Below are 25,902 nucleotides of genomic sequence, written 5' to 3'. Positions count from 1 at the left end.
GGACGGCCGAGAACGAGTGATGAAAATGTAGCACGCATCCAGCAAGCATTTGTTCGCAGCCCAGGAAAATCGACTCGCAGAGCTAGCAGAGAGCTGCAAATTCCACTATCAACTGTATGGAGAGTCCTACGAAAAAGGTTAGTTATGAAACCTTATCGTCTGAAATTGGTTCAAGCACTGTCTGCAGCTGATAAGATTAAAAGAATCGATTTCTGTGATTTTATCCTTGCTCAAATGGAAACAGATGAATCTTTCGTTTCAAAGATTGTGTTTAGTGATGAAACAACTTTCTACACTAACGGGAAAGTCAACCGTCACAATGTCTGTATATGGGGCACTGAGAATCCGCGGGAAACAACTCAGTATGAACGTGACTCGCCTAAGGTGAACGTTTTCTGTGCCATTTCAGCCAATAAAGTTTTTGGTCCCTTTTTCTTCGAAGGTGCTACTGTAACTGGACTACAGTATCTGGAGATGTTAGAGAATTGGCTGTTCCCTCAGCTCGAAGAAGAAGCACAACAATTCATATTTCAGCAGGATGGAGCGCCACCACATTGGCACTTATCTGTCCGTAACTACCTGAACGTCAACTACCCGAGGCGATGGATCGGCCGCCAGGCAGCCCGTGACAGAGCACTTCATCACTGGCCTCCAAGAAGCCCTGATCTTACCCCCTGCGATTTTTTCTTATGGGGGTATGTTAAGGATATGGTGTTTCGGCCACCTCTCCCGGCCACCATTGATGATTTGAAACGAGAAATAACAGCAGCTATCCAAACTGTTACGCCTGATATGCTACAGAGAGTGTGGAACGAGTTGGAGTATCGGGTTGATATTGCTCGAGTGTCTGGGGGGGGCCATATTGAACATCTCTGAACTTGTTTTTGAGTGAAAAAAAACCTTTTTAAATACTCTTTGTAATGATGTATAACAGAAGGTTATATTATGTTTCTTTCATTAAATACACATTTTTAAAGTTGTAGTATTCTTTTTGAATCACCCTGTATATTGCATCTCAAGAATTATATTGTACCTCAAGAACTATATTGTATTTGCGTGAACTGAATGAACCAAGGAAAAAACTATTCACCATACATCTTTGTTGCTATTTAGAAAAGACCCTTTCCCCTATTGAATTATGTATGTATATGTATATATAATGGTTGTGCATGTCTCAAATGACAGAAGTTTTGCTGAAGATGTGTGCTATTGAGGAGGTGAAGCTTAAGATGGAAGATAACAAAATATATAGAATGGTTACATGGAATTATGCCTATCATGCAGCACGAATTGTGTTACGGCAGCAGGAGTCATGTGACTGTGTCCGCTTTCAAAGATATATAGCAGACATGTCCAAAATTATATCTCCTGTGCTTGAAGAAAAACACAGACATAGCATGGGGTTAAAACTGTGCAGTCACAGCGGCATCAGGGTTGGAAAAAAAAGAACACAAATGTTCTCAGGTAAAAACTGATTTATTTCTCACCCAACTTAAAGTAATTTGACATTTTCATAAGCAGATACAGCAACACACGTTCTAGAGTCGATGGACAGAAGGAGACCTGTAGAATCCCATGTCTTGAATAGCAGCAAACTTAAATATTCGACACATCCATGAGATCTTCTCCTTCCCCTTAATGTAGATGATAGTATTCGTGTAATCGAACAATATAAGCGCCGTCACCATATCATAAAGGGCATGCCAGGATCATCCCAGTGAATTCCATGCTAGAAATGTGTTAACCACTTTGCACTCTTCCATGTCTTAGCACACTTTACATAACGCCGAATGTTCTATCTACACTCCTGGAAATGGAAAAAAGAACACATTGACACCGGTGTGTCAGACCCACCATACTTGCTCCGGACACTGCGAGAGGGCTGTACAAGCAATGATCACACGCACGGCACAGCGGACACACCAGGAACCGCGGTGTTGGCCATCGAATGGCGCTAGCTGCGCAGCATTTGTGCACCGCCGCCGTCAGTGTCAGCCAGTTTGCCGTGGCATACGGAGCTCCATCGCAGTCTTTAACACTGGTAGCATGCCGCGACAGCGTGGACGTGAACCGTATGTGCAGTTGATGGACTTTGAGCGAGGGCGTATAGTGGGCATGTGGGAGGCCGGGTGGACGTACCGCCGAATTGCTCAACACGTGGGGCGTGAGGTCTCCACAGTACATCGATGTTGTCACCAGTGGTCGGCGGAAGGTGCACGTGCCCGTCGACCTGGGACCGGACCGCAGCGATGCACGGATGCACGCCAAGACCGTAGGATCCTACGCAGTGCCGTAGGGGACCGCACCGCCACTTCCCAGCAAATTAGGGACACTGTTGCTCCTGGGGTATCGGCGAGGACCATTCGCAACCGTCTCCATGAAGCTGGGCTACGGTCCCGCACACCGTTGGGCCGTCTTCCGCTCACGCCCCAACATCGTGCAGCCCGCCTTCATTGGTGTCGCGACAGGCGTGAATGGAGGGACGAATGGAGACGTGTCGTCTTCAGCGATGAGAGTCGCTTCTGCCTTGGTGCCAATGATGATCGTATGCGTGTTTGGCGCCGTGCAGGTGAGCGCCACAATCAGGACTGCATACGACCGAGGCACACAGGGCCAACACCCGGCATCATGGTGTGGGGAGCGTTCTCCTACACTGGCCGTACACCACTGGTGATCGTCGAGGGGACACTGAATAGTGCACGGTACATCCAAACCGTCATCGAACCCATCGTTCTACCATTCCTAGACCGGCAAGGGAACTTGCTGTTCCAACAGGACAATGCACGTCCGCATGTATCCCGTGCCACCCAACGTGCTCTAGAAGGTGTAAGTCAACTACCCTGGCCAGCAAGATCTCCGGATCTGTCCCCCATTGAGCATGTTTGGGACTGGATGCAGCGTCGTCTCACGCGGTCTGCACGTCCAGCATGAACGCTGGTCCAACTGAGGCGCCAGGTGGAAATGGCATGGCAAGCCGTTCCACAGGACTACATCCAGCATCTCTACGATCGTCTCCATGGGAGAATAGCAGCCTGCATTGCTGTGAAAGGTGGATATACACTGTACTAGTGCCAACATTGTGCATGCTTTGTTGCCTGTGTCTATGTGCCTGTGGTTCTGTCAGTGTGATCATGTGATGTATCTGACCCCAGGAATGTGTCAATAAAGTTTCCCCTTCCTGGGACAATGAATTCACGGTGTTCTTATTTCAATTTCCAGGAGTGTATTTGACTAGGGGTGTGACGGATAATGAATTCCTCAGAGGCAGCACCAATGTTGTCGTGTGTTTTTGTGTTTGCTGAGAGCTTTCGGAGAGGCTCAGTAACAAGCTTAAAGGTATCTCATGGTGTTTTCTGTCGATCCATATGCCCTAACCTCAACAACCGTAATTTCTCACGAACTGTTTTCCGCGCCTGAATCACTTTCTGATTAGTTGACATCTCGGTGTGTACTAATCAGACGTCTCCGCAGCGTGAGGCTTTATATATCCGCTCATTTTCTTCTTCCCCTTCTCAACAACAAGGAAATCTACATATATTTTCCCCTAAGTAGCCTCTACGTTTCAGTTAAGTCGGTTACTCTCTTACCGGCTTCATTAACTAACTCATTTAACGCATTCACCATTCTCAGAAGAGTCTGGTAATACGTCTCTAGTTTCGTGCGCATACGTCCATCTTTATGCATCATAGTTTGAATTTTCGCATCCATGTACAGGCGAATGTTCTGTCTGTGTACACACATGCTCTCTGGTTGAGAACTATACGTGCGCACGAATTTGTCCATGGTGCAGCGTATACTGATGTACTAACCTCTCTTACCGTGCTATGTATGCAAGAACTCTTAAAAGTTTCACCTGTACCTACCATCACTCAGTTTGCTTGTTTTATCAATAACTAGAAACCCATACCGGAATGATTCCAGCAATCTTTACAAAATCATTGAATGACATGTCAGTTCAGACATTTGTCTGGTAAGTGTTTTCTAAATTCAGATTGTCTTGTTTGAAGGCTATAATGAGGTATGCTTTATCCATAACCATCTGTTTCGGGATTCTGAAATATGTTTGGCTTACATAAAATACATCAGCACCCATATGACGGCCGAAACAGAAATATTTTCGAATTTGGTCTTGGTTTTCCACAGCAGCATCGTCAAATATGAAGACAGTGTTTGGCTCTGCTTTTTCAGGTGGAGGTATATCAACGCTTTCACTGAATGTTGAGTATGTAACACCATGAACACTGCACAATATCTCCTGCAACAGCTGATAATTGGGTTGAAACAGTGTTTTTGAGAATACACAAGCATGCTCAAATCGGACACCATCTACATGTGTTAGCAGCGTCAATAATTGCTCGTATATTATCAGGAAGGAGAATTACACTCTTCTTCTTCTTCAGGTCTTCTTTTGCATCTTCACAGGACCAGTCAACGACAACAAAGTCCTTGTGATGAGGATGTTTCACCCACCCTGCCATGACAGTAACTACGCCAGGTACTGACAAGTAGTTGACATATATAGAAAGATACACTTGAAGGACAGTAATAGTATGTATAGCCGCTATAGCCACTATAACCCCATTACTTAACCGATTGAGCAATATCGGCTACACAGAAAAAACAGCTCAATCAGTTATGTAATGGAGCTATAGTGTCTCCCTTTCTCCCCCCCCCCCCTTCTCTCTATCTCTCTCTCTCTCTCTCTCTCTCTCTCTCTCTCTCTCTCTCTCTATATATATATATATATATATATATATATATATATATATATATATATATATTACCCATGAAGAGTAGCTTGATCATTCATTATGCCAATAAATGGTATAGCACTGAAAAAAATTATTAAGTGTAATACTTTCACTATAATGAGAGAGGTATGAAATAAAACACAAACGTGATTTGAGATTATATATACATACATTATTTATTTATTTAAATATCATACATAGGATGTAGTATTTCAAGAAATTCATCAGACTCTTTTGGTATCTTCATCTTCGCACCTGTACAGTATTCCCAAACAAAGCTTTTTGACATGCAATAAGTTCTGCTCGTGTCTAACTGTATGGTTAAATGATGATGGTGTCCTCTTGGGTAAAATATTCCGGAGGTAAAATAGTCCCTCATTCGGATCTCCGGGCGGGGACTACTCAAGAGGACGTCGTTATCAGGAGAAAGAAAACTGGCGTTCTACGGATCGGAGCGTAGAATGACAGATCCCTTAATCGGGCAGGTAGGTTAGAAAATTTAAAAAGGGAAATGGATAGGTTAAAGTTAGATATAGTGGGAATTAGTGAAGTTCGGTGGCAGGAGGAACAAGACTTTTGGTCAGGCGAATACAGGGTTATAAATACAAAATCAAATAGGAGTAATGCAGGAGTCGGTTTAATAATGAATAAAAAAATAGGAGTGCGGGTAAGCTACTACATTATTGTGGACAAGATAGACACGAAGCCCACGCCTACTACAGTAGTACAAGTTTATATGCCAACTAGCTCTGCAGATGACGAAGAAATCGCAGAAGTGTATGATGAAATAAACTATTCAGATAGTGAAGGGAGACGAAAATTTAATAGTCATGGGTGACTGGAATTCGGTGGTAGGAAAAGGGAGAGAAGGAAACGTAGTAGGTGAATATGGATTGGGGCTAAGAAATGAAAGAGGACGCCGCCTGATAGAATTTTGCACAGAGCACAACTTAATCATAGCTAACACTTAGTTCAAGAATCGTAAAAGAAGGTTGTATACATGGAAGAAGCCTGGAGATACTGACAGGTTTCAGATAGATTACATAATGGTAAGACAGAGATTTAGGAAGCAGGTTTTAAATTGTAAGACATTTCCAGGGGCAGATGTGGACTCTGGCCACAATCTATTCGTCATGAACTGTAGATTAAAACTGAAGAAACTGCAAAAAGGTGGGAGTTCAAGGAGATGGGACCTGGATAAACTGAAAGAACCAGAGGTTGTACAGAGTTTCAGGGAGAGCATAAGGGAACGATTGACAGGATTGGGGGAAGAAATACAGTAGAAGAAGAATGGGTAGCTTTGAGAGATGAAGTAGTAAAGGCAGCAGAGGATCTAGTAGGTAAAAAGACGAGGGCTTGTAGAAATCCTTGGGTAACAGAAGAAATATTGAATTTAATTGATAAAAGTAGAAAATATAAAAATGCAGTAAATGAAGCAGGCAAAAAGGAATACAAACGTCTCAAAAATGAGATCGACAGGAAGTGCAAAATGGCTAAGCAGGGATGGCTAGTGGAGAAATGTAAGGATGTAGGGTGAGATAGATACTGCCTACAGGAATATTAAAGAGACCTTTGGAGAAAAGAGAACCACTTGTATGAATATCAAGAGCTCAGATGGAAACCAAGTTCTAAGCAAAGAAGGGAAAGCAGAAAGATGGAAGGAGTATATAGAGGGTCTATACAAGGGCAATACTATGACAATACTATGGAAACGGAAGAGGATGTAGACGAAGATGAAATGGAAGATACGATACTGCGTGAAGAGTTTGACAGAGCACTGAAAGACCTGAGTTGAAACAAGGCCCCGGGAGTAGACAACATTCCATTAGAACTTCTGACGGCTTTGGGAGAGCCAGTCCAGACAAAACTCTGCCATCTGGTGAGCAAGATGTATAAGACAGATGAAATACCCTCAGACTTCAAGAAGAATATAATAATTCCAATCCCAAAGAAAGAAGGTATTGACAGAAGTGAAAATTACCGAACTATCAGTTTAATAAGTCACGGCCGCAAAATACTAACGCGGATTCTTTACAAACGAATGGAAAAACTGGTAGAAGCTGACCTCGGGGAAGATCAGTTTGGATTCCGTAGAAATATTGGAACACGTGAGGCAATACTGACCCTACGACTTATCTTAGAAGCTAGATTAAGGAAAGGCAAACCTACGCTTCTAGCATTTGTAGACTTAGAGAAAGCTTTTGACAATGTTGACTGGAATACTCTCTTTCAAATTCTGGAGGTGGCAGGGGTAAAATACAGGGAGCGAAAGGCTATTTACAATTTGTACAGAAACCAGATGGCAGTTATAAAAGTCGAGGGGCATGAAAGGGAAGCAGTGGTTGGGAAGGGAGTGAGACAGGGTTATAGCCTCTCCCCGATGTTATTCAATCTGTATATTGTGGAAGCAGTGAAGGAAATAAAAGAAAAATTTGGAGTAGGTATTAAAGTCCATGGAGAAGAAATAAAAACTTTGAGGTTTGCCGATGACATTGTAATTGTGTCAGAGACAGCAAAGGACTTTTAAGAGCAGCTGAATGGAATGGACAGTGTCTTGAAAGGAGGATATAAGATGAACATCAACAAAATCAAAACGAGGATAATGGAATGTAATCGAATTAAGTCGGGTGATGCTGAGGGAATTAGATTAGGAAATGAGACACTTAAAGCAGTAAAGGAGTTTTGCTATTTGGGGAGCAAAATAACTGATGATGGTCAAAGTAGAGAGGATATAAAATGTAGACTGGCAATGGCAAGGAAAGCGTTTCTGAAGAAGAGAAATTTGTTAACATCGAGTATAGATTTAAGTGTCAGGAAGTCGTTTCTGAAAGTATTTGGATGGAGCGTAGCCACGTATGGAAGTGAAACATGGACGATAACTGGTTTGGACAAGAAGAGAATAGAAGCTTTCGAAATGTGGTGCTACAGAAGAATGCTGAAGATTAGGAGGGTAGATCATATAACTAATGAGGAGGTATTGAATAGGATTGGGGAGAAGAGAAGTTTGTGGCACATCTTGACTAGAAGAAGGGATCGGTTGGTAGGACATGTTCTGAGGCATCAAGGGATCACCAATTTAGTATTGGAGGGCAGCGTGGAGGGTCAAAATCGTAGAGGGAGACAAAGGGATGAATATTCTAAACAGATTCAGAAGGATGTAGGTTGCAGTAGGTACTGGGAGATGAAGAAGCTTGCACAGGATAGAATAGCATTGAGAGCTGCATCAAACCAGTCTCAGGACTGAAGACCACAACATCAACACATCTCACTGAGGCCTCAGAACTTGAAATCCAGTCACAGGGAAACCTGCGAAACCACGCTGTTTCAAGGGGATAAAATCATTTCCACTAGTTTTCGCTGAAACAAAAAATCATTAAAGAAGACATAATCGTTCAATGTTCAGTTGACATGAAAGTAGATAAAGGCAATATTTTACTGCCTTTGGGCAAATGTACTGCACTTAATATCCCACCGCCATTACATCACTTAAAGTTGAGCTTTTTTCCACCCAAAACATCAAGATTCCAACCACTGCAGTCAGGGCATAACACAAAATTTTAAAACTCTCTGCCGCAGAGAAATCGTTTCGCTTGCGCTGGATAGTACTGAAAAAGGTGAGAAAGCGAACGTAACAGTTTTACTGCTTTAATCATTATTGATAATAACTGGAAAAATATCAGCCTTGTCACTATTTATAGTTGCTTCAGACAGTGCAGGTTTGTAATTCAAACGATGAACAGACACCAAAGTCGCGAGAATTAATGAATTCAGTCCCGTCAGACACAGCGTGGGAACTTCTAGCCAGGTGTGGTGAGTTAACCATTGACGATTTCGTTCATGCTGTCAATGCCATCGGTGTCCATGGTGTTCTGAGTACGAAGAACGGTCAGCTCCAATCACACTGGGCGAGGCAAGGTCATCTGTGCACACTCTACGGTCCTACGCCTCAGGACGGAAACGAAGGTTCATTTCTTCTCAGCCTTCACCACCACTGACAATTCGGTGCACAATGCGAGACGCTCCCTCAAAAGGAAATCACCAACTGTTTTTCAAAAGAACGTGTAAATTTTCTCTGGTATACATATACATACGTACATATGAACACGTATTATTTCCTCATCATTAAAATAAAGGTGAACTTGTAAACGTGCGTAATGTGTGTGTACTACAGTTTAATTCCAATCAGATTCCCGTTTATGTGAATTTCTTCCTCCGTCCATCTCAATTGTTTGACCAACTATTATTATATTATTCTGAACTTTCGGAAATTTGAACTTTTTCCTTGGTGCATTGCGTTTCAAATTGCTGATAGTCGATTATATGTACGCTCTCTACAACCTGCCGAAGTGTGTCGCAACATTTCTGGGATGCCTTGTCTGTGACAAATTATTAAATGCGATGCTGTATTGCTACGGTGGATGACAGTTTCAGACATGGGTTTCCATCTACGGTTCATTTTTCTCCGGGAAGCCTCTAAAATCACCATTGTTTTTCGATATACAGGAGTAAAATAAACTGCAAATCGAAGCCTGTGTGAGAAACAATCATCGGCTGAGGCAATAGAAGATCGCATTCATAGGCAGCAGCTAGCTCCATCGTCTGCATCGGCGATAGTGGCAATCAATCCCAACCACTGAATAACAAACAACATTGCGAGATGTAAACGTAGGCTTCCGCAGCCGTTGTCGCAGTCAATAGAATTCTTCTGGTTTTGTGAACGCATTGTCAACTATAAAATTCCGACGTTTCGGCGACTACTGCGAGGAGTCTTACAATAGTCGCCGAAACGTTGGAATTTCATAACTGACAATGCGGTCACAAACACAGAAGTATTTTATTGGCTACAACATTGCGAGATGTTCCGCCTACGGTCCGTCAGCCGATAAAGCCCATATTTGCCGCCAAACGGGTGGCCTAGCATCAGGCTGGCGTCTATAACTTTAGCACTCTCTAAGGTCATTGATTGACGTTTCAGGACACAGGTTCCTACCCTCGATTTGTCACCCCACTCCCCATTGTTGCCAGATGTATCCAATAAGACGGCGATGACGTCATCCAAGATGGCGGCCGTGACGTCAGCTGATGACATCATCCAAGATAGCGTCGTGACTTTTCAGGAAAGTACCAAAATATTTCATATATCAGCCTGAAACGCGGAAAATAAATAGTTGTGGTACGTGTTCAGCAAAATTCTATATAGCTGCGTGAAATGGACCAAAACAAATGTTATTCTATAAAGTGCTTCACGTTCCAGATGTGATGATTGATTCGCGATTTTCTCGTCTGTAACGTTTCAATATGAACCACATTTGGATGGGGAAGATTACGTATCCTAATAGGTCCAGAATATAAAAGTTCAAATTTACCACAACGACGTTTTCCTCTATTGGGTAAGCAGTGAGTGTAGTGAGTGAATACCAACACTTTTTTTGCCCTGTACGAAATTCCTGGAGGTTATTCATCTCCTTTTGTTGAGGTTTGAGGCGCTGTACCGCACGCTTTATATTGTTGAGTGCGATGTCTATAATTTCATGGCGACGTAATCTTCTTGCAGTAGGAAAAGAAACAATTTACGAATTTTGTTAGGTGGATCTATATTTTTAACACAATACACGGCGAAAACATGGTGGAGTCGTTTGGTATGGAATTGATGACTTTTTGAAAACCTGTACTGTGCTTGTCCCAATCAATATGTTTTTTTTATATTAGATACCACAAAGTTTTCCAATCTCTTTCATGATGCGCTCTGATGGGTTGGAAGAAGCATGATATCTGGAGATAAAAATAGGTGTAATATTTCTAGCTTGCAGTGTGCATTTCCATAATACTGATCAAAATTGAGGTCCATTGTCGGAGATTAGCTTCTGAACATGTCCATCATGAGGTAAAAAATGTCTAATAAAAGCATTAGAAACAGTTTTAGCAGTGGCTTTTCGTAACGGAGTAAAAGATACAAATTTCTAAGTTAGTTCCACAGTAACGAATATGTAACAGAAACCTTTAGTAGTTCTTCGAATGGATCGAAATAGATCAGCAGCTGCCATAGGTCTTAATTTCATGTGTACAATGGGGTACTGAGGGGCAATGTGAGATACTGTAGAAGATTTAGTTTTTCGGAAAATTTTTCAAGTCTCCAAGACTCGCCGAATACGCTTTTTCGTATTTGTGAATTAACAGTTCTGTTTTAGAACCAAAAAGTATTTGCGAGCAGAGCACCATAATGGGCGTAACTCAAGCGCGTATACCAGATTAATTTATTGAACAGTTCTTCCGGTAAGTAGAGTGTCCAATTATCGCTGTCAGGGCGAGCGCAGCGAAACAGAATATTATTGTGCACGGGGTAGTATGTTCTGATGTTGTCTGGCTCGTGTCACGCCACAGAAGTTTGATGTCTTTGCAGACGTCTTTGCTCTCTGGCGACGTCTTTTAATGATACTAAAATAAAATTTTCAAAACCTATCTGTTTAATGTAAAGAAGGCTGAAACTGTTTTGACAGAAATTAGCCGCGATTTCTTGCTGGTTACCATACAGGGAGCGTGACAGCGCATCTACAACAGTATTCTGGGTCCATGGGGATGTCGATAAGCGTAATAAATAAAGTTTAGCTGATAAAAGAAATTGAAAAGCTCTGTGACCCGTGTAAATTGTGTGTCTGCTGTAGAGAGAGTGACGAAACTTAGTGATAGCGCCGGCCGCGGTGGCCGTGCGGTTCTAGGCGCTTCAGTCCGGAACCGCATGACTGCTACGGACGCAGGTTCGAATCCTGCCTCGGGCATGGATGTGTGTGATGTCTTTGGGTTAGTTAGGTTTAAGTAATTCCAAGTTTAGGGGGCTGATGACCTCAGCTGTTAAGTCCCATAGTGCGTAGAGTCATTTTTTTTTTTTTTTTTTTTTTACTTAGTGATAGTCCAAACAACAGATAATGTTCTGAGTTCGGTGATAGAATAATTTCTCTCATCCGATGTGTGGATGCGACTAGCAAAGGCGATGTTTTTCTTAACAGTTGCACCCTTTTACTCTATTTCCTGAAATACATGGACACCAAGAGCAGTCTTGATGCCCTTTGTAACAATCGGACATTCTTTGTCGGGTCAGGATGTGATAGGAGTGGAGCGACAAGTAAAGCACTTTTTAGATTTAGAAACTCGGAACGCGCTTGGTCATCCCACGACCAGATAGTGCTTTTACCGCTAAGATGAGACAATCTATGGGTATCTAGTGCCGAGTGGTGTATGAAACGGCGAAAAAAGTTGATCAAACCGAGGGATCTGTGAAGTTGTTTTCTGGTAGACGGAACTGAAATTTCACGGATGGCTTGTAGTTTGTCGGGATGGGGCGTGATGCCGTTAGCCGAAATTACGTGACCTAGAAATTTAATGGAAGCCTTGCCAAAATGAGGTTTAGGGTAAGAAAAGTTTGCAACAGCATGCGAAGGACGGAATTATGGCCCGACCAAGAAAGTGCTGCAATTAGAATGTCGTCGATGTATGTGGTGATTCTGTCCTCTAATTCATTTAGAAGAATGGTGTTCATCGCACAGATGAATGCAGCGGAGCGAATTGTTAGACCAAAAGGCAATATACCAAATTGGTAGCAATTACCGAAACATAGGAAAACAGTGTATTTTCAGCAGTTAGGATGCATTTGAATTTGCCAGAATCCCGATTTTAGGTCAAAAGTAGACTAGATTGACGTTTCGTGAAATTTTTGCAAGAGCTCTCCCAGCGTTTGCGGAAGATCGGTTTCAGTAATGATGATTTCGTTGATCTGACATGAATCCGACACAAGACGAAGTGAGTCATCTTTCTTGTTAACAATGTGAAGATGGTTAATATACTGACTAACGGGTGGTTCAATGATACCTTGGTCTAACCTAGCCTAAAGTTCTTGCTTGACTTGATCTCTGTGGATGAACGGAATGGAATAATGTTTTGCCTTAAATCCTTAAATGTATCATGCTGTTTTACTTGGAATTCGTAAACAAAACTGGACATACTTCCTGGTACATTGTTATACTGCTGTAAAAGGATATTCTGCAACTGTTGGTGCTCATCGTCGGTCGAAACTTCAAATTCAGTTACCTTACTGTTGGTCTGCACAACATCACAGTCAAATTCATCAGGGATGTTATTACTATGGAAATAAGTGTCGCTAAAAGAATGTTGTCTGTCAGTTAGTATTCTTACATGCTGAAATGACCTCTTCTCTGTTAATGTCTTGCTCTTCAGCTGACAAAGTATTCTGAAAAGTGACAGCTAACTGTTGCGTATCATATTTCAATATAAGCAGTGACTTCTTAAAGTTAATAACAGCGTCATGTCCGACAAGGAAATCCATTCCAAGGATGTCGTCGGTAGTTAAAAGGGGAATGATCCAGCAATTAGCATCAAATGTGTGATCAGGAAGTATAAAAGATAGGTGGGTTTGCTGTTTCACATCTACTCCCTTGTTAGAGATTGCGCCTCGAACTTTCGTTTTACCAAGTGGAAACGTAGGACAGGTATTGTCGGCGTTGCATTATTGAAATGCTGTTTCATTTATCACTGGTACAGGTGAACCAGAGTCGATCACTGCAGAAAATAAATACAAGCCAATTTTAATTTCAGTTATAGGAACAGAAATATTCTTTTGAGTTTCGTGTCTCTCTTGCAATAGTGTGTCTCTAATGTCGTCGAAAGTTATGACGTTTTGCTGAACGGTATCATGTGTAGCAGAATGACATGTGGGTTTTCCGATTGAACAGCGTCGGTAGTTTCTAGTCATGCATTACTCATCGGCTGATTGGTAGCAGAAGATTGGTGTGGTAGTTCAATTATTTGTACTGTACGCCCGCATCTCGCGGTAGTGCGGTAGCGTTCTCGCTTCCCACGCCCGGGTTCCCGGGTTCGATTCCCGGCGGGGTCAGGAATTTTCTCTGCCTCGTGATGGCTGGGTGTTGTGTGCTGTCTTTAGGTTAGTTAGGTTTAAGTAGTTCTAAGTTCTAGGGGACTGATGACCATAAACGTTAAGTCCCATAGTGCTCAGAGCCATTGTACTGTACGGTTGTTTTGGTCTGCAGGATGCTGCGACAGGTGGGAACGAACATCAGGTTCATTAAGAATTAACTGAGGCTGCTGAGGCTGAGTCTGATGAAAGCTGTTGTTGCCGAAATTACGATTAAATTGGTGGTCATTTTCTTTACGTTTGTGGTTAAAATTACTATGCTGTTGATCGTTTCGATGTGACTGCGACCATTGGCTTTTGTGGGAGAAATTATTCCCTAGTGGTTGTGTAAAATTATTAGACCGGGCTGCCCGCCCCCGGTAGTGGCTCAGCGTGTTCGGTCAGAGGGCTTAGCCACCCTCTGTAACGAAAAACTGAGTGAGCGGATCAACGAACAACCAGAACGGGTCTCATAGGACGTCCGCCACGAACAAATTCGACAAACAATATAGAAGAAAATGGTATATGGTAGCTGAGTGGTCAGCGTGACCGAATGTCAATCCTAAGGGCCGGGTTCGATTCCCGGCTGGGTCGGAGATTTTCTCCGCTCAGAACTGTGTGTTGTGTTGTCCTAATCATCATCATTTCATCCCCATCGAAGCGCAAGTCGCCGAAGTGGCGTCAACTCGAAAGACTTGCACCAGGCGAACGGGAGGCCCTAGTCACACGACATTTGTTTTTTATTGGTCTGGGCTGTGCTGGCAAAGCTGGGCGGTGGCACATTGACCTTCGGTTGAGCTTGTAGACCGTACTGTTGTTCAATATTTATGGGCTGCTGCGGCTACGGCAAGAATTGTGGCTGAAAACTGTGACTGTTACCGTCGAAATTCTGATTTTTTCCTTCTGTTGAACATACTGGTTATCAAAATGTTGTCTCTTATTAAAATGTCCATGAAAATCGTTATCAGAACCAAATCTTTTATTTCTCTTGTTATGGAATGGGATAAATTGCTCGTTGTAACCCAATGAGTTGTTAGCTTGATTGCTGTTAGTAAAGTACTTATTAACAAATGAGTAGTCCATTTGCTGAATTTCTAATAATTGTAATAAGTCCCTGAATGCCGAATTACTTTACTTTTGCTATCCACTGAGAAGGGAAACTCGCAATGAGCGCGGAAGCTTTGATATGCATAAGTGTATGAGTGCAGATTGGATACGCGGTTCGGTCAGGTACTGGTTTTGCTGGACCATATACTCAAAAAACTGGGTGATAGTGGGAAGACTGGAGTGTTCAAAATTGGGTAACCTGATTAGCTGGTCTTTAATGCCTCGCTGAGTCGGAAACGACGGACCATATACTCAAAAAACTGGTGATAGTGGGAAGACTGGAGTGTTCAAAATTGGGTAACCTGATTAGCTGGTCTTTAATGCCTCGCTGAGTCGTTTCCGACCAATACGCACACAGAAATGCATTTTGGAACTCTTCGACGGAGTGATATTGCAGTTCTAAGGGTCTCACACGCACCGAAGGTTCTCCCTCGAAAACGCTACTTTGATGGCAGCGAAAACGAAAACTGCTGCACCCAGTCAAGGGGATGCAGGTCTGTGCGGTTGTTTCTACACACCTTGAATTTATTTGCAGATCGGAAATGTTCGTAGTTGAATCCTTCGTGTTGTAGATTTTGAGAAGATTCTGCAGCGTAAAAAAAACTGATTGTGAGATGACTGGCTTGCATCAGTGTGACACACTCCTTGTGGTCTGCTCATATTATTGTCAGGTGGAAAAGTAGGTGACTGCTGCTGTTGCATGTTAGTTTGAAACTGATTACGTGGAGAAAAAATTCTGATATTGGCTACTTCGTGCTCCAAGTTCGTTTAATGTTTGCTGCATGGACTGACATTCTTGAGATCCTATAAATGGAATGGGAGCTGTGATTTATTTTCAGTTTGGTTTTCGAGTGTTTCTAACGTTGGTAGCTCATCACATCTTTCTGTGAGTGTAAGAATCTGTGTGGAATCGTTTGAATCTAAAGCGTCGACTTGCTTCTGTAGTTTGCGTGTAGTTTTCTTGATCTTTTTCAAATCTACTCTAATTGAGTCAAGTTACTGCACCAGCTCTATTTGTTCGAGACGGGAGCTTAACGGCTCAATGACATCTGTGCACTTTTCTTCAACTTTCTGGATTCGTGCGTCAACAGTGGTTTTGAAATCAGTTACATCTGTCTGCATTTGCTTCTGTGATTGTTTTACTCTGTCAGCCTCGTTTGTAACGGAGTTTATACTAGCGTCAACATGGGTTGTAAGACAAGTGAGCAACCGCTGTGCTACTTCCTGTTTTTGTACTGCTAATGACTGTAACAACTGATTGTTTTCCTCTAGAGGAAGTCTTTGTATCGCTTTTATGAGCTCTCAACGTGAACTTTATGATGTACATCTAACCGAGTGTCTTGTTAATCTATTCTTTCGTTAACTGATTGGATTTCACCTGTAAGCTTTTTATAGGTTTCACTACATTGGTGTCTTAAATCATTAATGCCACCTCTCAAAGGTTTGCTACTATCTGCGCATTGCCTGGCTGTGGCTTCAATTTTATCGGAAAGACTTTTTTCACTGGCCTGTATCTGCCTATTTAAAACGATTATCAGTCGTTTCTTTGTACGATTTAAGCACGTGACGTGTCCTAGAAAATTATTCATCGAACTGAGTTTTCTGTTTAACCATCATTAAGACATTCTTATTAAATTGTTCATCGTACTGAGTGGTGGTGTCATCTTTTTCTTCTCGTATGCTGGAAAGTTGTTCATTGAACTCAATATTCAGTTTAACCATCATTTGCATGAGCTTCTGAAGCATCGCTCCCGTATTCTTTTCAACTGACTGTGGGGTGTCACCTGCGATGTGTACTGTGGTGTGAAGACATCTACAACCATGGACGTCTCGTTTGTTGCATTATCTGCATAACTACTGCTAATGGAATTTGACGGACTTTTAAAAACAGACTGAGTACTTTGTACTACTGTGTCCTCTGACATACAATTAGCATTCCGATTGACAGCACAAGAATTGGGTAGTTCATAGATCTGATTTGGTAAAAAATTGTGTTCTGACACCTTTGTGTTTTGTCAGTAAACTGTACATTACTGTGAGAAACGGAACTCACGTCTCCTGTGGTGCTTTGCAACTGTTGCACCGCACCGCGGAGTGGTTAGTATCATTCTCAACACTGTTGTCAATAAACGGAAAGTCGTCCATTTCGGTATCTTTAACTGCAACATTACGCGCCAGAACCTTGGCATTTTTGCGAGGCTTCGTAAATAACATGCACAGAACAAGCCAGAGACAAGAAATATTGAACAATCAAACCAATGGAAAACAAGGCGGAGCATAACATTGCCAAATAACTGAAAAAAAATTTGTGCATGTTATTAAACTGCTTTGCGCCAAAAAATCTAACTTCTTTTATCGCTACAGAGTTGTTCAGAGAACAAAATACATATGTACTTGATTATTTTAATATCAATGATCTCACAAAGCATGCGACTGGCAGAGCTGTCGCCAAGTGTAACGTGCTTTAAAAAATATTTTTTTTGAATTCTTACTTTTTTAATACCATTGGATGAATGTGTGTGCATACAAATATATAACTTTCTTTAAATATTACTGAATGAATGCGTGACTGTGGAATGGATACATAACTCGAATTATCGTGTAGTGTTTTGTAACTGCAAGTGATGTACATACTCTGTGTTACTGTTAGCAAAAACTTTATACGCGCTGATTGGGCAATACATCTACCAATACCAATAAAGAAATACAGTCACTGCAAAATACGTTCAGCCCCTTAGGCACTGAATCCTCTGGCCCTGTTCAAAACTGATAACTTTGGTCCCTGGGCACATAACAAATAAACCGAATTGTCTGACCTCTAAAGCAGCAACGGTGGAACGTGATACATCCTGGTCTCTGATAAAAAAAATGATAGCTACAGGTTCACCGGTGTACAATGCTGGCCGTAATATACACCTCAAAAAGGTTTTGCATCACCCCAGTTCCGTGAACTCCTGAAGATAGACGTTGACTGTGGACATTGTGTCACAGACACAGTCCCTTTGACTGTTCAGAGATGTCACTAAACCCACCGAAAGGCGTAAACAAACATGCAATTGGACAGAATTTGGCACGACATTTGCACGACATTTGCACGACATTTGCATAAGGAAAAGAGGCGGACCAATGCGTTATTGACTTTCTCAATTTGAGAACGTTTTTCCCTTTAAATCGTTCAATTTTTCTGAAATTTTAATCATTTGTTCGTCTGCACAAGCACATCTCATGTGTCAACTTGCGCCCCATTCGAATAATTCTGTAGTAATAAGACGTTTCTTACGTCTCAGAGAGCAGCGATAGGAAATGGGACGATCACATGAAATCTGTATTGTGGAGCGCTACTAAAGGACTTGGCGTTGTTGGAAGATTCAAATGGCTCTGAGCACTGTGGTACTTAACTTCTAAGGTCATCAGTCGCCTAGAACTTAGAACTACTTAAACCTAACTAACCTAATGACATCACACACATCCATGGCAAGATTCGAACCTGCGACCGTAGGGGTGGCGCGGTTCCAGACTAGCGCCTAGAACCGCTCGGCCACCCCGGCCGGCCTGTTGGAAGGGATCTGGGAAACTGCAGTGTACATACAGAGTGTCCCCAGACGAATGGTCAGTATTCAGGGACGTGACAGGAAGGCTTCATGTGGACCTATAATCTACTTCCAAATTTTCCGACACAGAACAGTTTTAAGTGTATTCTTATTTTGTTTCTGTATTCTCCAATACAATGTCAGGTTTACACAAGTCCACCAGTACAACGGTAGTAAACGTTACAACGTGCGTTTTACAAAGTACCGATTCAAAAAAAACGCATTCACCTCTACTGACTGTCGTACGCCTCACGTGATATGTGCAGAACCTCGCCGTGTTCTGGTAGTGGCACTAGCTGCTACATTTCAACAGTTCAGAAGAAAAATGGGAACTTGGAAGAGTACTTGTGTAACGCATCGTCCTGAAAACTATGGTGAACACTGTGCCATCAGGAAAGCATTGACGGCATTATTCGACAGCACCAGGTGGACTACCTTCGTAGAAGCCGTCAACGTACACCATATCTGCATGTTCTTCACTAGTATAGCTGTGTGGTATTTAACGAGCGCGTGTACACAGTTAACCGATGCTTGTGTCGCTTACTTAGCTGAGTGAAATCTGGTTTCGCTGGATAGAGCGGATAAGATTATGGTTGTGTAGGTGGCCGTAATCAGTTACTGTTAGTTGCACAAAACACAGAAACTTTTATTTTCCTAAGAACCACTTAATTACACATTGCTTTAAAAGGATCAAATTAACACAATATGGCTGAAGGCCTAGTTAAGAAATCTTGTGATACCTCCTGGCTGAAGGCCCAAAACCACACCAAGAAGCAAGAACGTCTGAAGGCCTGAACACAAGTTATATAAATTGCTTTAAAGAAAACACGTGGCTGAAGGCTTTATTAAAAAAAAAATAGTTCACGCAACTACTCAGCCGAGGACCAAACAGTGGACATTGACCAACTCAGGGCCTGAATAACAAGAATTTAAGATAGAACAAACTTTTTAAAATTTTAGTTATTAAACAAATCAATCTTCAAACTTTAAGTCGACTGAAGGCATTATCTTAAAAATATTTTTCGAAAAAGCTCGGGTGAAGGCCACAAACTAGAACATTGAACAACTCAGAGCTTAAGGCCAGGATAACAAGAATTTCAGATATAAGAAACTTTCAAAATTTAGTTTTTAAACAAATCAACCTTCAAATATTAATTTAAGTTATCTGAAGGCCTTATTTTGAAATTAAAACAAACTAAATTTATAAACAGCTGAAGGCCTTGCACAGTACATCAGACTAAAATGAAAATCACAATCTAAAACCAACAGAACAGTGGTGCTCAGAAGTGTTGCAAGGGTCAGCCTGAGAAGGTAGCTCTAACGTAAGGTGATGTGAGACAGGCAGCCAAGAGTAAGGTTAAATAATCGGATGGCAACCCAACCCAGGGACGGCTGAAGGACTGACCAACAACCTAATCAATTCGCTTCCGCCCGACCAACAGTACGACAACGGAAAATATCAGCTGAGGAGGAAGATACCAGCAGAACCGTGTCTTTGAAATCGGCATCTTCAGCCAAGACACAATAACCACTCTTAAGAAAAAATATGAACAAACAACTAAAAGGCTGTCGAACTACAAGCCTTGCCAGACAGCATCAACATGGCGAGAAAAACACACTGCCGGAAAACTACGCTAACGACCAGGTCAGGTAACTGGGGTGTTAATGACCAAAAGGCATAATATACCGCTGGCGCACTTCACTGTTAAGTAACAACCAATTTACTAGTTAAAGACCATACAGGAAGACTGCTGCAAAATTCCGCCAACTCCATCACACCATTCGTTGCTGCTAGCCGGAACGGTCCAGGAAGCGACAACCAGCAATGAATGAAGAGATGTCGCAGCAGTTGAGGTTTCATTTTATGTTAACTGATCACTCAGCTTCAGTGTCGAGGTTCGGTGGGCGACGAACCTCGCAGCTCTCGCAGCCAGCGCCTCACAATCCGGCCGCGCGTGCACGCCGCCAGCGGCCCCGGCCTGACCTGGCGCCGCGGGGACTTCCTCCCTGCTCTGTCCCGACCGACCGACCGCCACACACACACCACCACACAGAAATATATGGCGGTCACACAAAAGATGGTACAGTAGTACTAGTATCGATAAGCGCTGCTGTTGCCACTGACGGAGGCAAGTCAGCAACTCGTTATGGTAGTAACTCAGGGAGAAATAAGACGGTACTCGATTGCCAAAGAACAAACGGCATCAACGCGAGGCGGGCACGGGTCACTGAGTGTTAATATGTTTGCCTACCATGCAGAAGGCTCGTGTTCGATACTCGACTGGGGTGGAGATTTTCTCTGCCTGTGGACTGGCTGTTGTTGGGTCCTCATCAGCATTTCATGATCACCAACACGCAAGTCACCCAATGTAGCGACGCCTGAAATAAGACTCGCACCCGGCGGACGAACTTTCTGGGAGGGGCCTCCCGGCCAACATTGCCACACGATCATTTCATTTAATTTTTTTTATCGGTGCTTCTCTCTGATACATCCTCAGTCGCTCACACTATTTCACTCCCAACACGCCACCTACAGATGTGAGTTCCACGAGCTAGTTTATTGACAGAAAGACTTCTCTAGCAAAAGGGTTGACAGCGACGGGGTTTTTTAGGCTAGAATAAAATGTCAAAGAGTACGGGTGTGAAAGACACGTATGTATGCGCCACTAGCCCATAAACAAAGGTACATCACATGTGATCCAATTCGGCAACCATTCAGAGTAGGACATGTGGCCTTATGACGTTTCCTGTCGCATCCAAAAACACTGACCATTCCTTCTCGGACAACCTAAATAAAGGGAACGTCAAGCAAGACGCTAGTGCCTCCAATTATATTGTTCCAGTATTTGGAGTTCTTATCGAACAGTCGTAACAGCAGACAAGGAACGAATTGAGAGGCCCGTTCCTAGGAACGTAACAAATCGTTACAGTCCACACGAAAGTCTAACAGAAATGGTCGGAGAAACGTTTTCGTGCAATTCTAGTGGTTAAATTTAGGGAACCCGTTGTGTAACTATACTGAGCGACTTCGCGCTGCCAGCATTGCGTATCTCGCACAAATACCGTAAGAGTATGATAAGAGAGATTGGAGTACGTACAGAGGCTAGAGGGTTACAAGCCGTCTGCTTTGTCTCCTTCCATTAATAAGCTAACAGTATCCACTCCTCTGGAGATATGCGGGACAGGTGGTTCTCATTGCTTTCTTTAGCTCTGATTTCTCGACTTGACTCTGGTATTGAATTGATAAAGATGCAGGGCAGTCTGTTTGAATTAATGTCGCTTCGGCCAAAGGAATTTGTACGTACCTTGCAGATCATTCCTCCAGGAGTAGGGGAACGACCGATGCATACAGTTCTGGGAATAACGGGGCAGTCCGCTCGCCACTCACAGGACTATGTCCCTGGCTTGCAGCCACTCGACTGAGGTATGCAGGACTCTCGTGTCACTCAAAGAAAGGACATGCCAGGCTTACTACTGCGGAAACGTAACCTGGTGGAGTTGCCGTCGGGTTCGCTTCGCGCGTTGGAAATTGTGAGTTGTACAGGGTTATTACAAATGATTGAAGCGATTTCACAGCTCCACAATAACTTTATTATTTGAGATATTTTCACACTGCTTTGCACACACAGACAAAAACTCAAAAAGGTTTTTTAGGCATTCACAAATGTTCGATATGTGCCTCTTTAGTGATTCGGCAGACATCAAGCCGATAATCAAGTTCCTCCCACACTCGGCGCAGCATGTCCCCATCAATGAGTTCGAAAGCATCGTTGATGCGAGCTCGCAGTTCTGGCACGTTTCTTGGTAGAGGAGGTTTAAACACTGAATCTTTCACATAACCCCACAGAAAGAAATCGCATGGGGTTAAGTCGGGAGAGCGTGGAGACCATGACATGAATTGCTGATCATGATCTCCACCACGACCGATCCATCGGTTTTCCAATCTCCTGTTTAAGAAATGCCGAACATCATGACGGAAGTGCGGTGGAGCACCATCCTGTTGAAAGATGAAGTCGGCGCTGTCGGTCTCCAGTTGTGGCATGAGCCAATTTTCCAGCATGTCCAGATACACGTGTCCTGTAACGTTTTTTTCGCAGGAGAAAAAGGGGCCGTAAACTTTAAACCGTTAACTTTTGGTGAATTGCGAATTTGCTGCACGAATGCGCGAGGATTCTCTACCGCCCAGATTCGCACATTGTGTTTGTTCACTTCACCATTAAGAAAAAATGTTGCTTCATCACTGAAAACAAGTTTCGCACTGGACGCATCCTCTTCCATGAGCTGTTGCAACCGCGCCGAAAATTCAAAGCGTTTGACTTTGTCATCGGATGTCAGGGCTTGTAGCAATTGTAAACGGTAAGGCTTCTGCTTTAGCCTTTTGCGTAAGATTTTCCAAACCGTCGGCTGTGGTACGTTTAGCTCCCTGCTTGCTTTATTCGTCGACTTCCGCGGGCTACGCGTGAAACTTGCCCGCACGCGTTCAACCGTTTCTTCGCTCACTGCAGGCCGATCCGTTGATTTCCCCTTACAGAGGCATCCAGAAGCTTTCAACTGCGCATGCCATCGCCGAATGGAGTTAGCAGTTGGTGATTCTTTGTTGAACTTCGTCCTGAAGTGTCGTTGCACTGTTATGACTGATTGATCTGAGTGCATTTCAAGCACGACATACGCTATCTCGGCTACTGTCGCCATTTTGTCTCACTGCGCTTTCGAGCGCTCTGGCGGCAGAAACCTGAAGTGCGGCTTCAGCCGAACAAAACTTTATGAGTTTTTCTACGTATCTATAGTGTGTCGTGACCATATGTCAATGAATGGAGCTACAGTGAATTTATGAAATCGCTTCAATCATTTGTAATAGCCCTGTATAAACAACGCTGTGATTCACCTCTTGACGTCAGACGGGAATTTGAGGGGAGAGTGCGCCCTGATTGGCCCCCTACTTAATATTTTCCGTGGTGGGAAATTATTTAACATCGCAATTTCACGTCATCGGCAGAAGTATACAATATTCGGCCCGATTGGTGCCTGCTGCCGCGCCGGCCAAAACGGGGGAGTCGGCGACACTCTTGGATCGGTCGTCCTAAAGGTGACTTCATGTGCTGGGTCACTGAGGTCTTTTTTCTTTTCATTTTTTTAAAGGAATGGTGGAGACCTCCACGCCCACACCGCCATGATGCCCAACGCAAAAAGGTCTACTGTCATCTATGAATATCCGTAAGTGAGGTATTGCGATGTTCGCGTACGTCTGGCTATTGGGTCGAAAGCTGAAGGAATGGTAGCGGTTTGAATGACAGAGGACAAAAAGGAGCCAAGAGAAGAGCGAAGGGGAAAAGACCTCTACTATATTCGTGTCGGCTAGTAAGAGCAGTAGCGGACCGCTTGCTATCTGCGACAGATCGTGCAACGGTTAGGTAAGTTATTGGTGGGTATCATGCAGTCGGATACTTCTGATGTGAGGCGGCTGCAGCTCGATACCGGAGTCGACTTCTCGACCAGCACCAGCATGCCTGTAACAGTTGGGTTCATCATCGGTTAGCGTCCGATAGGTCATATCCGGATTCACAGTGTAGGGTAGCGCTGGAGGTTTGTTTGTGCGTCAGTGTGCGAGATTCCCTGCTGTGGTCTGTTGGTGGGCTGTGATAGAAGCAGCGGTATCCAGTCAGTATTCCTCGTGTGCTGCGGCTTGCCGATGTTGTCGCTTGTGAGTGCAGGTTAGCTCGCCGTAGGTGGTTATGCCCCAGGCAGCAGTGTCTCTGGCCGCTGTCGAGAGGGCGACCATTCTGGTGTTCTGCGCTACGACGTCGTGCAGACGACTCGGCGTGATCTGCAGATTCCGGGCTGGTGCAGATCTCGTGCAGACCCACAACTCCACGACCATCGAGATGGCAAGAGACTGTACAAATTTTTTTTGTTTATTTATAGACGCAATCACATGTTTATGACACAGTCATAACCATGCGTTTGGCAAAGCATGACCCTGTGTTCGGTGTATGCCGCATTTAGAATCTGGTCGTTGTATGGCCGAAACCGGTTACGACTGTGTCATAAACATGTGATAGCGTCTATGAATAAACAAAAAAATTTTTACAAAAGACTCGATCACGCACTCCGTAGACAAAATGTCGTTTTTGACAAGAGACTGGTGAGCATATCAGTTTACTAATTTATAAGGACACGCCGACCCCACAGAGCCGTTAGATTCCAGGTACGATGATAGCTTCTTTTCATGTTAGTTCTGACAACCAAAAACTGCATAGTAAAATTCAGGTTCATGAGGTTTAATCACATCATTCAGGTAATGTGCAGCTTGAATGCATTATCCTATCGTAGATTTCATACTTGAGCTGATTAACTATCATGTTAGATTCATGTTGTTAATCTATTGGGTTATGTACAAAGACGAACTTACTCAACAAATCATTCAAAGTAGTTTCCTTTCATCTTACCTACCGTAAGCTCCCTTCATCTCATTTTCATCATAAATGTTTTTCTTAAACATAGTTATTAATTGATTTCATAGCAATTAACCACCTTACGATCTTACTGAAATCCCTGGACTAGCAGGGCAGAGCGGGTGATGTTATATTTGCAGAAAGGGGCCAAAATAAGTTGCTGTCAGTTACACTCATCATATAAATTTTATTATTAAAACACACAATAACATAAGGAAGAGTTAAAAACTCTCAAGGTTTTAACAAAGAACTCCTTTGATTTGATTTAATCGGCTGAAAGCCATATACGAAAATCCAGGGCCCAAGGCCTAAGCAAGGAATTGATGTACATGAGTTCTTCTAGAAGTTTCACTTCTTCCAAAAAAAATTTTTTTGCTTCAATAAAAATAGACTGAAGGCCACACATTAAGCAAGGACAGTGTTACGGCTTAAGGTCCAAACAAAGATTTTCAATGTTATTTGTAAATAGGCTGAAACCCGGCTGAAGGCCGCATACCAACCAACGTCTTAAAGCCTAGGAAGAAGAGCTTCCAATTTGAAAAGGCTGAAGGCCTTATCTTAAAATATTTCGTGTAAAACTCGGCTGAAGGCCTCATACTAAAGAATAACAATCATATGACTTAAGGGCAAGACAAAGATTTCGAATTGCTAATTTAAGAGAGATTAAAACTCGGCTGAAGAAAAAATGCCTCTGAGCACTATGGGACTTAATTTCTGAGGTCATTAATCTCCTAGAACTTAGAACTACTGAAACCTGACTAACGTAAGGACATAACATACATCCATGCCCGACGCAGGATTCGAACCTGCGACCGTAGAGGTCGCGCGGTTCCAGACTGTAGCGCCTAGTACTGCTCGACCACCCCGGCCGCCTCGGCTGAAGACCACACACACCATGCAGAAAAAAATTTTACGGTTTAAGGTCTAAAAGAACAGCCTTGCAATTTAAATAAGCTAAAACTGAAGGCCATACACAGTACTTAAAAATAAAAGGAAATGAGTATGTAAAGCAGAAGGAGCGGCGCTCAGAAAGTTCCAAGGGTAGGCCTGGGAAGTAACAGCAACGCACCCTTAGGTGA

The sequence above is a fragment of the Schistocerca cancellata genome, chromosome 9, assembly GCF_023864275.1.
Source record: "Schistocerca cancellata isolate TAMUIC-IGC-003103 chromosome 9, iqSchCanc2.1, whole genome shotgun sequence".
NCBI classification, from domain to species: Eukaryota; Metazoa; Arthropoda; class Insecta; order Orthoptera; family Acrididae; genus Schistocerca; species Schistocerca cancellata.
The sequence above is the reverse complement of the archived record's forward strand: the minus strand, read 5'-3'. Positions refer to the sequence as shown.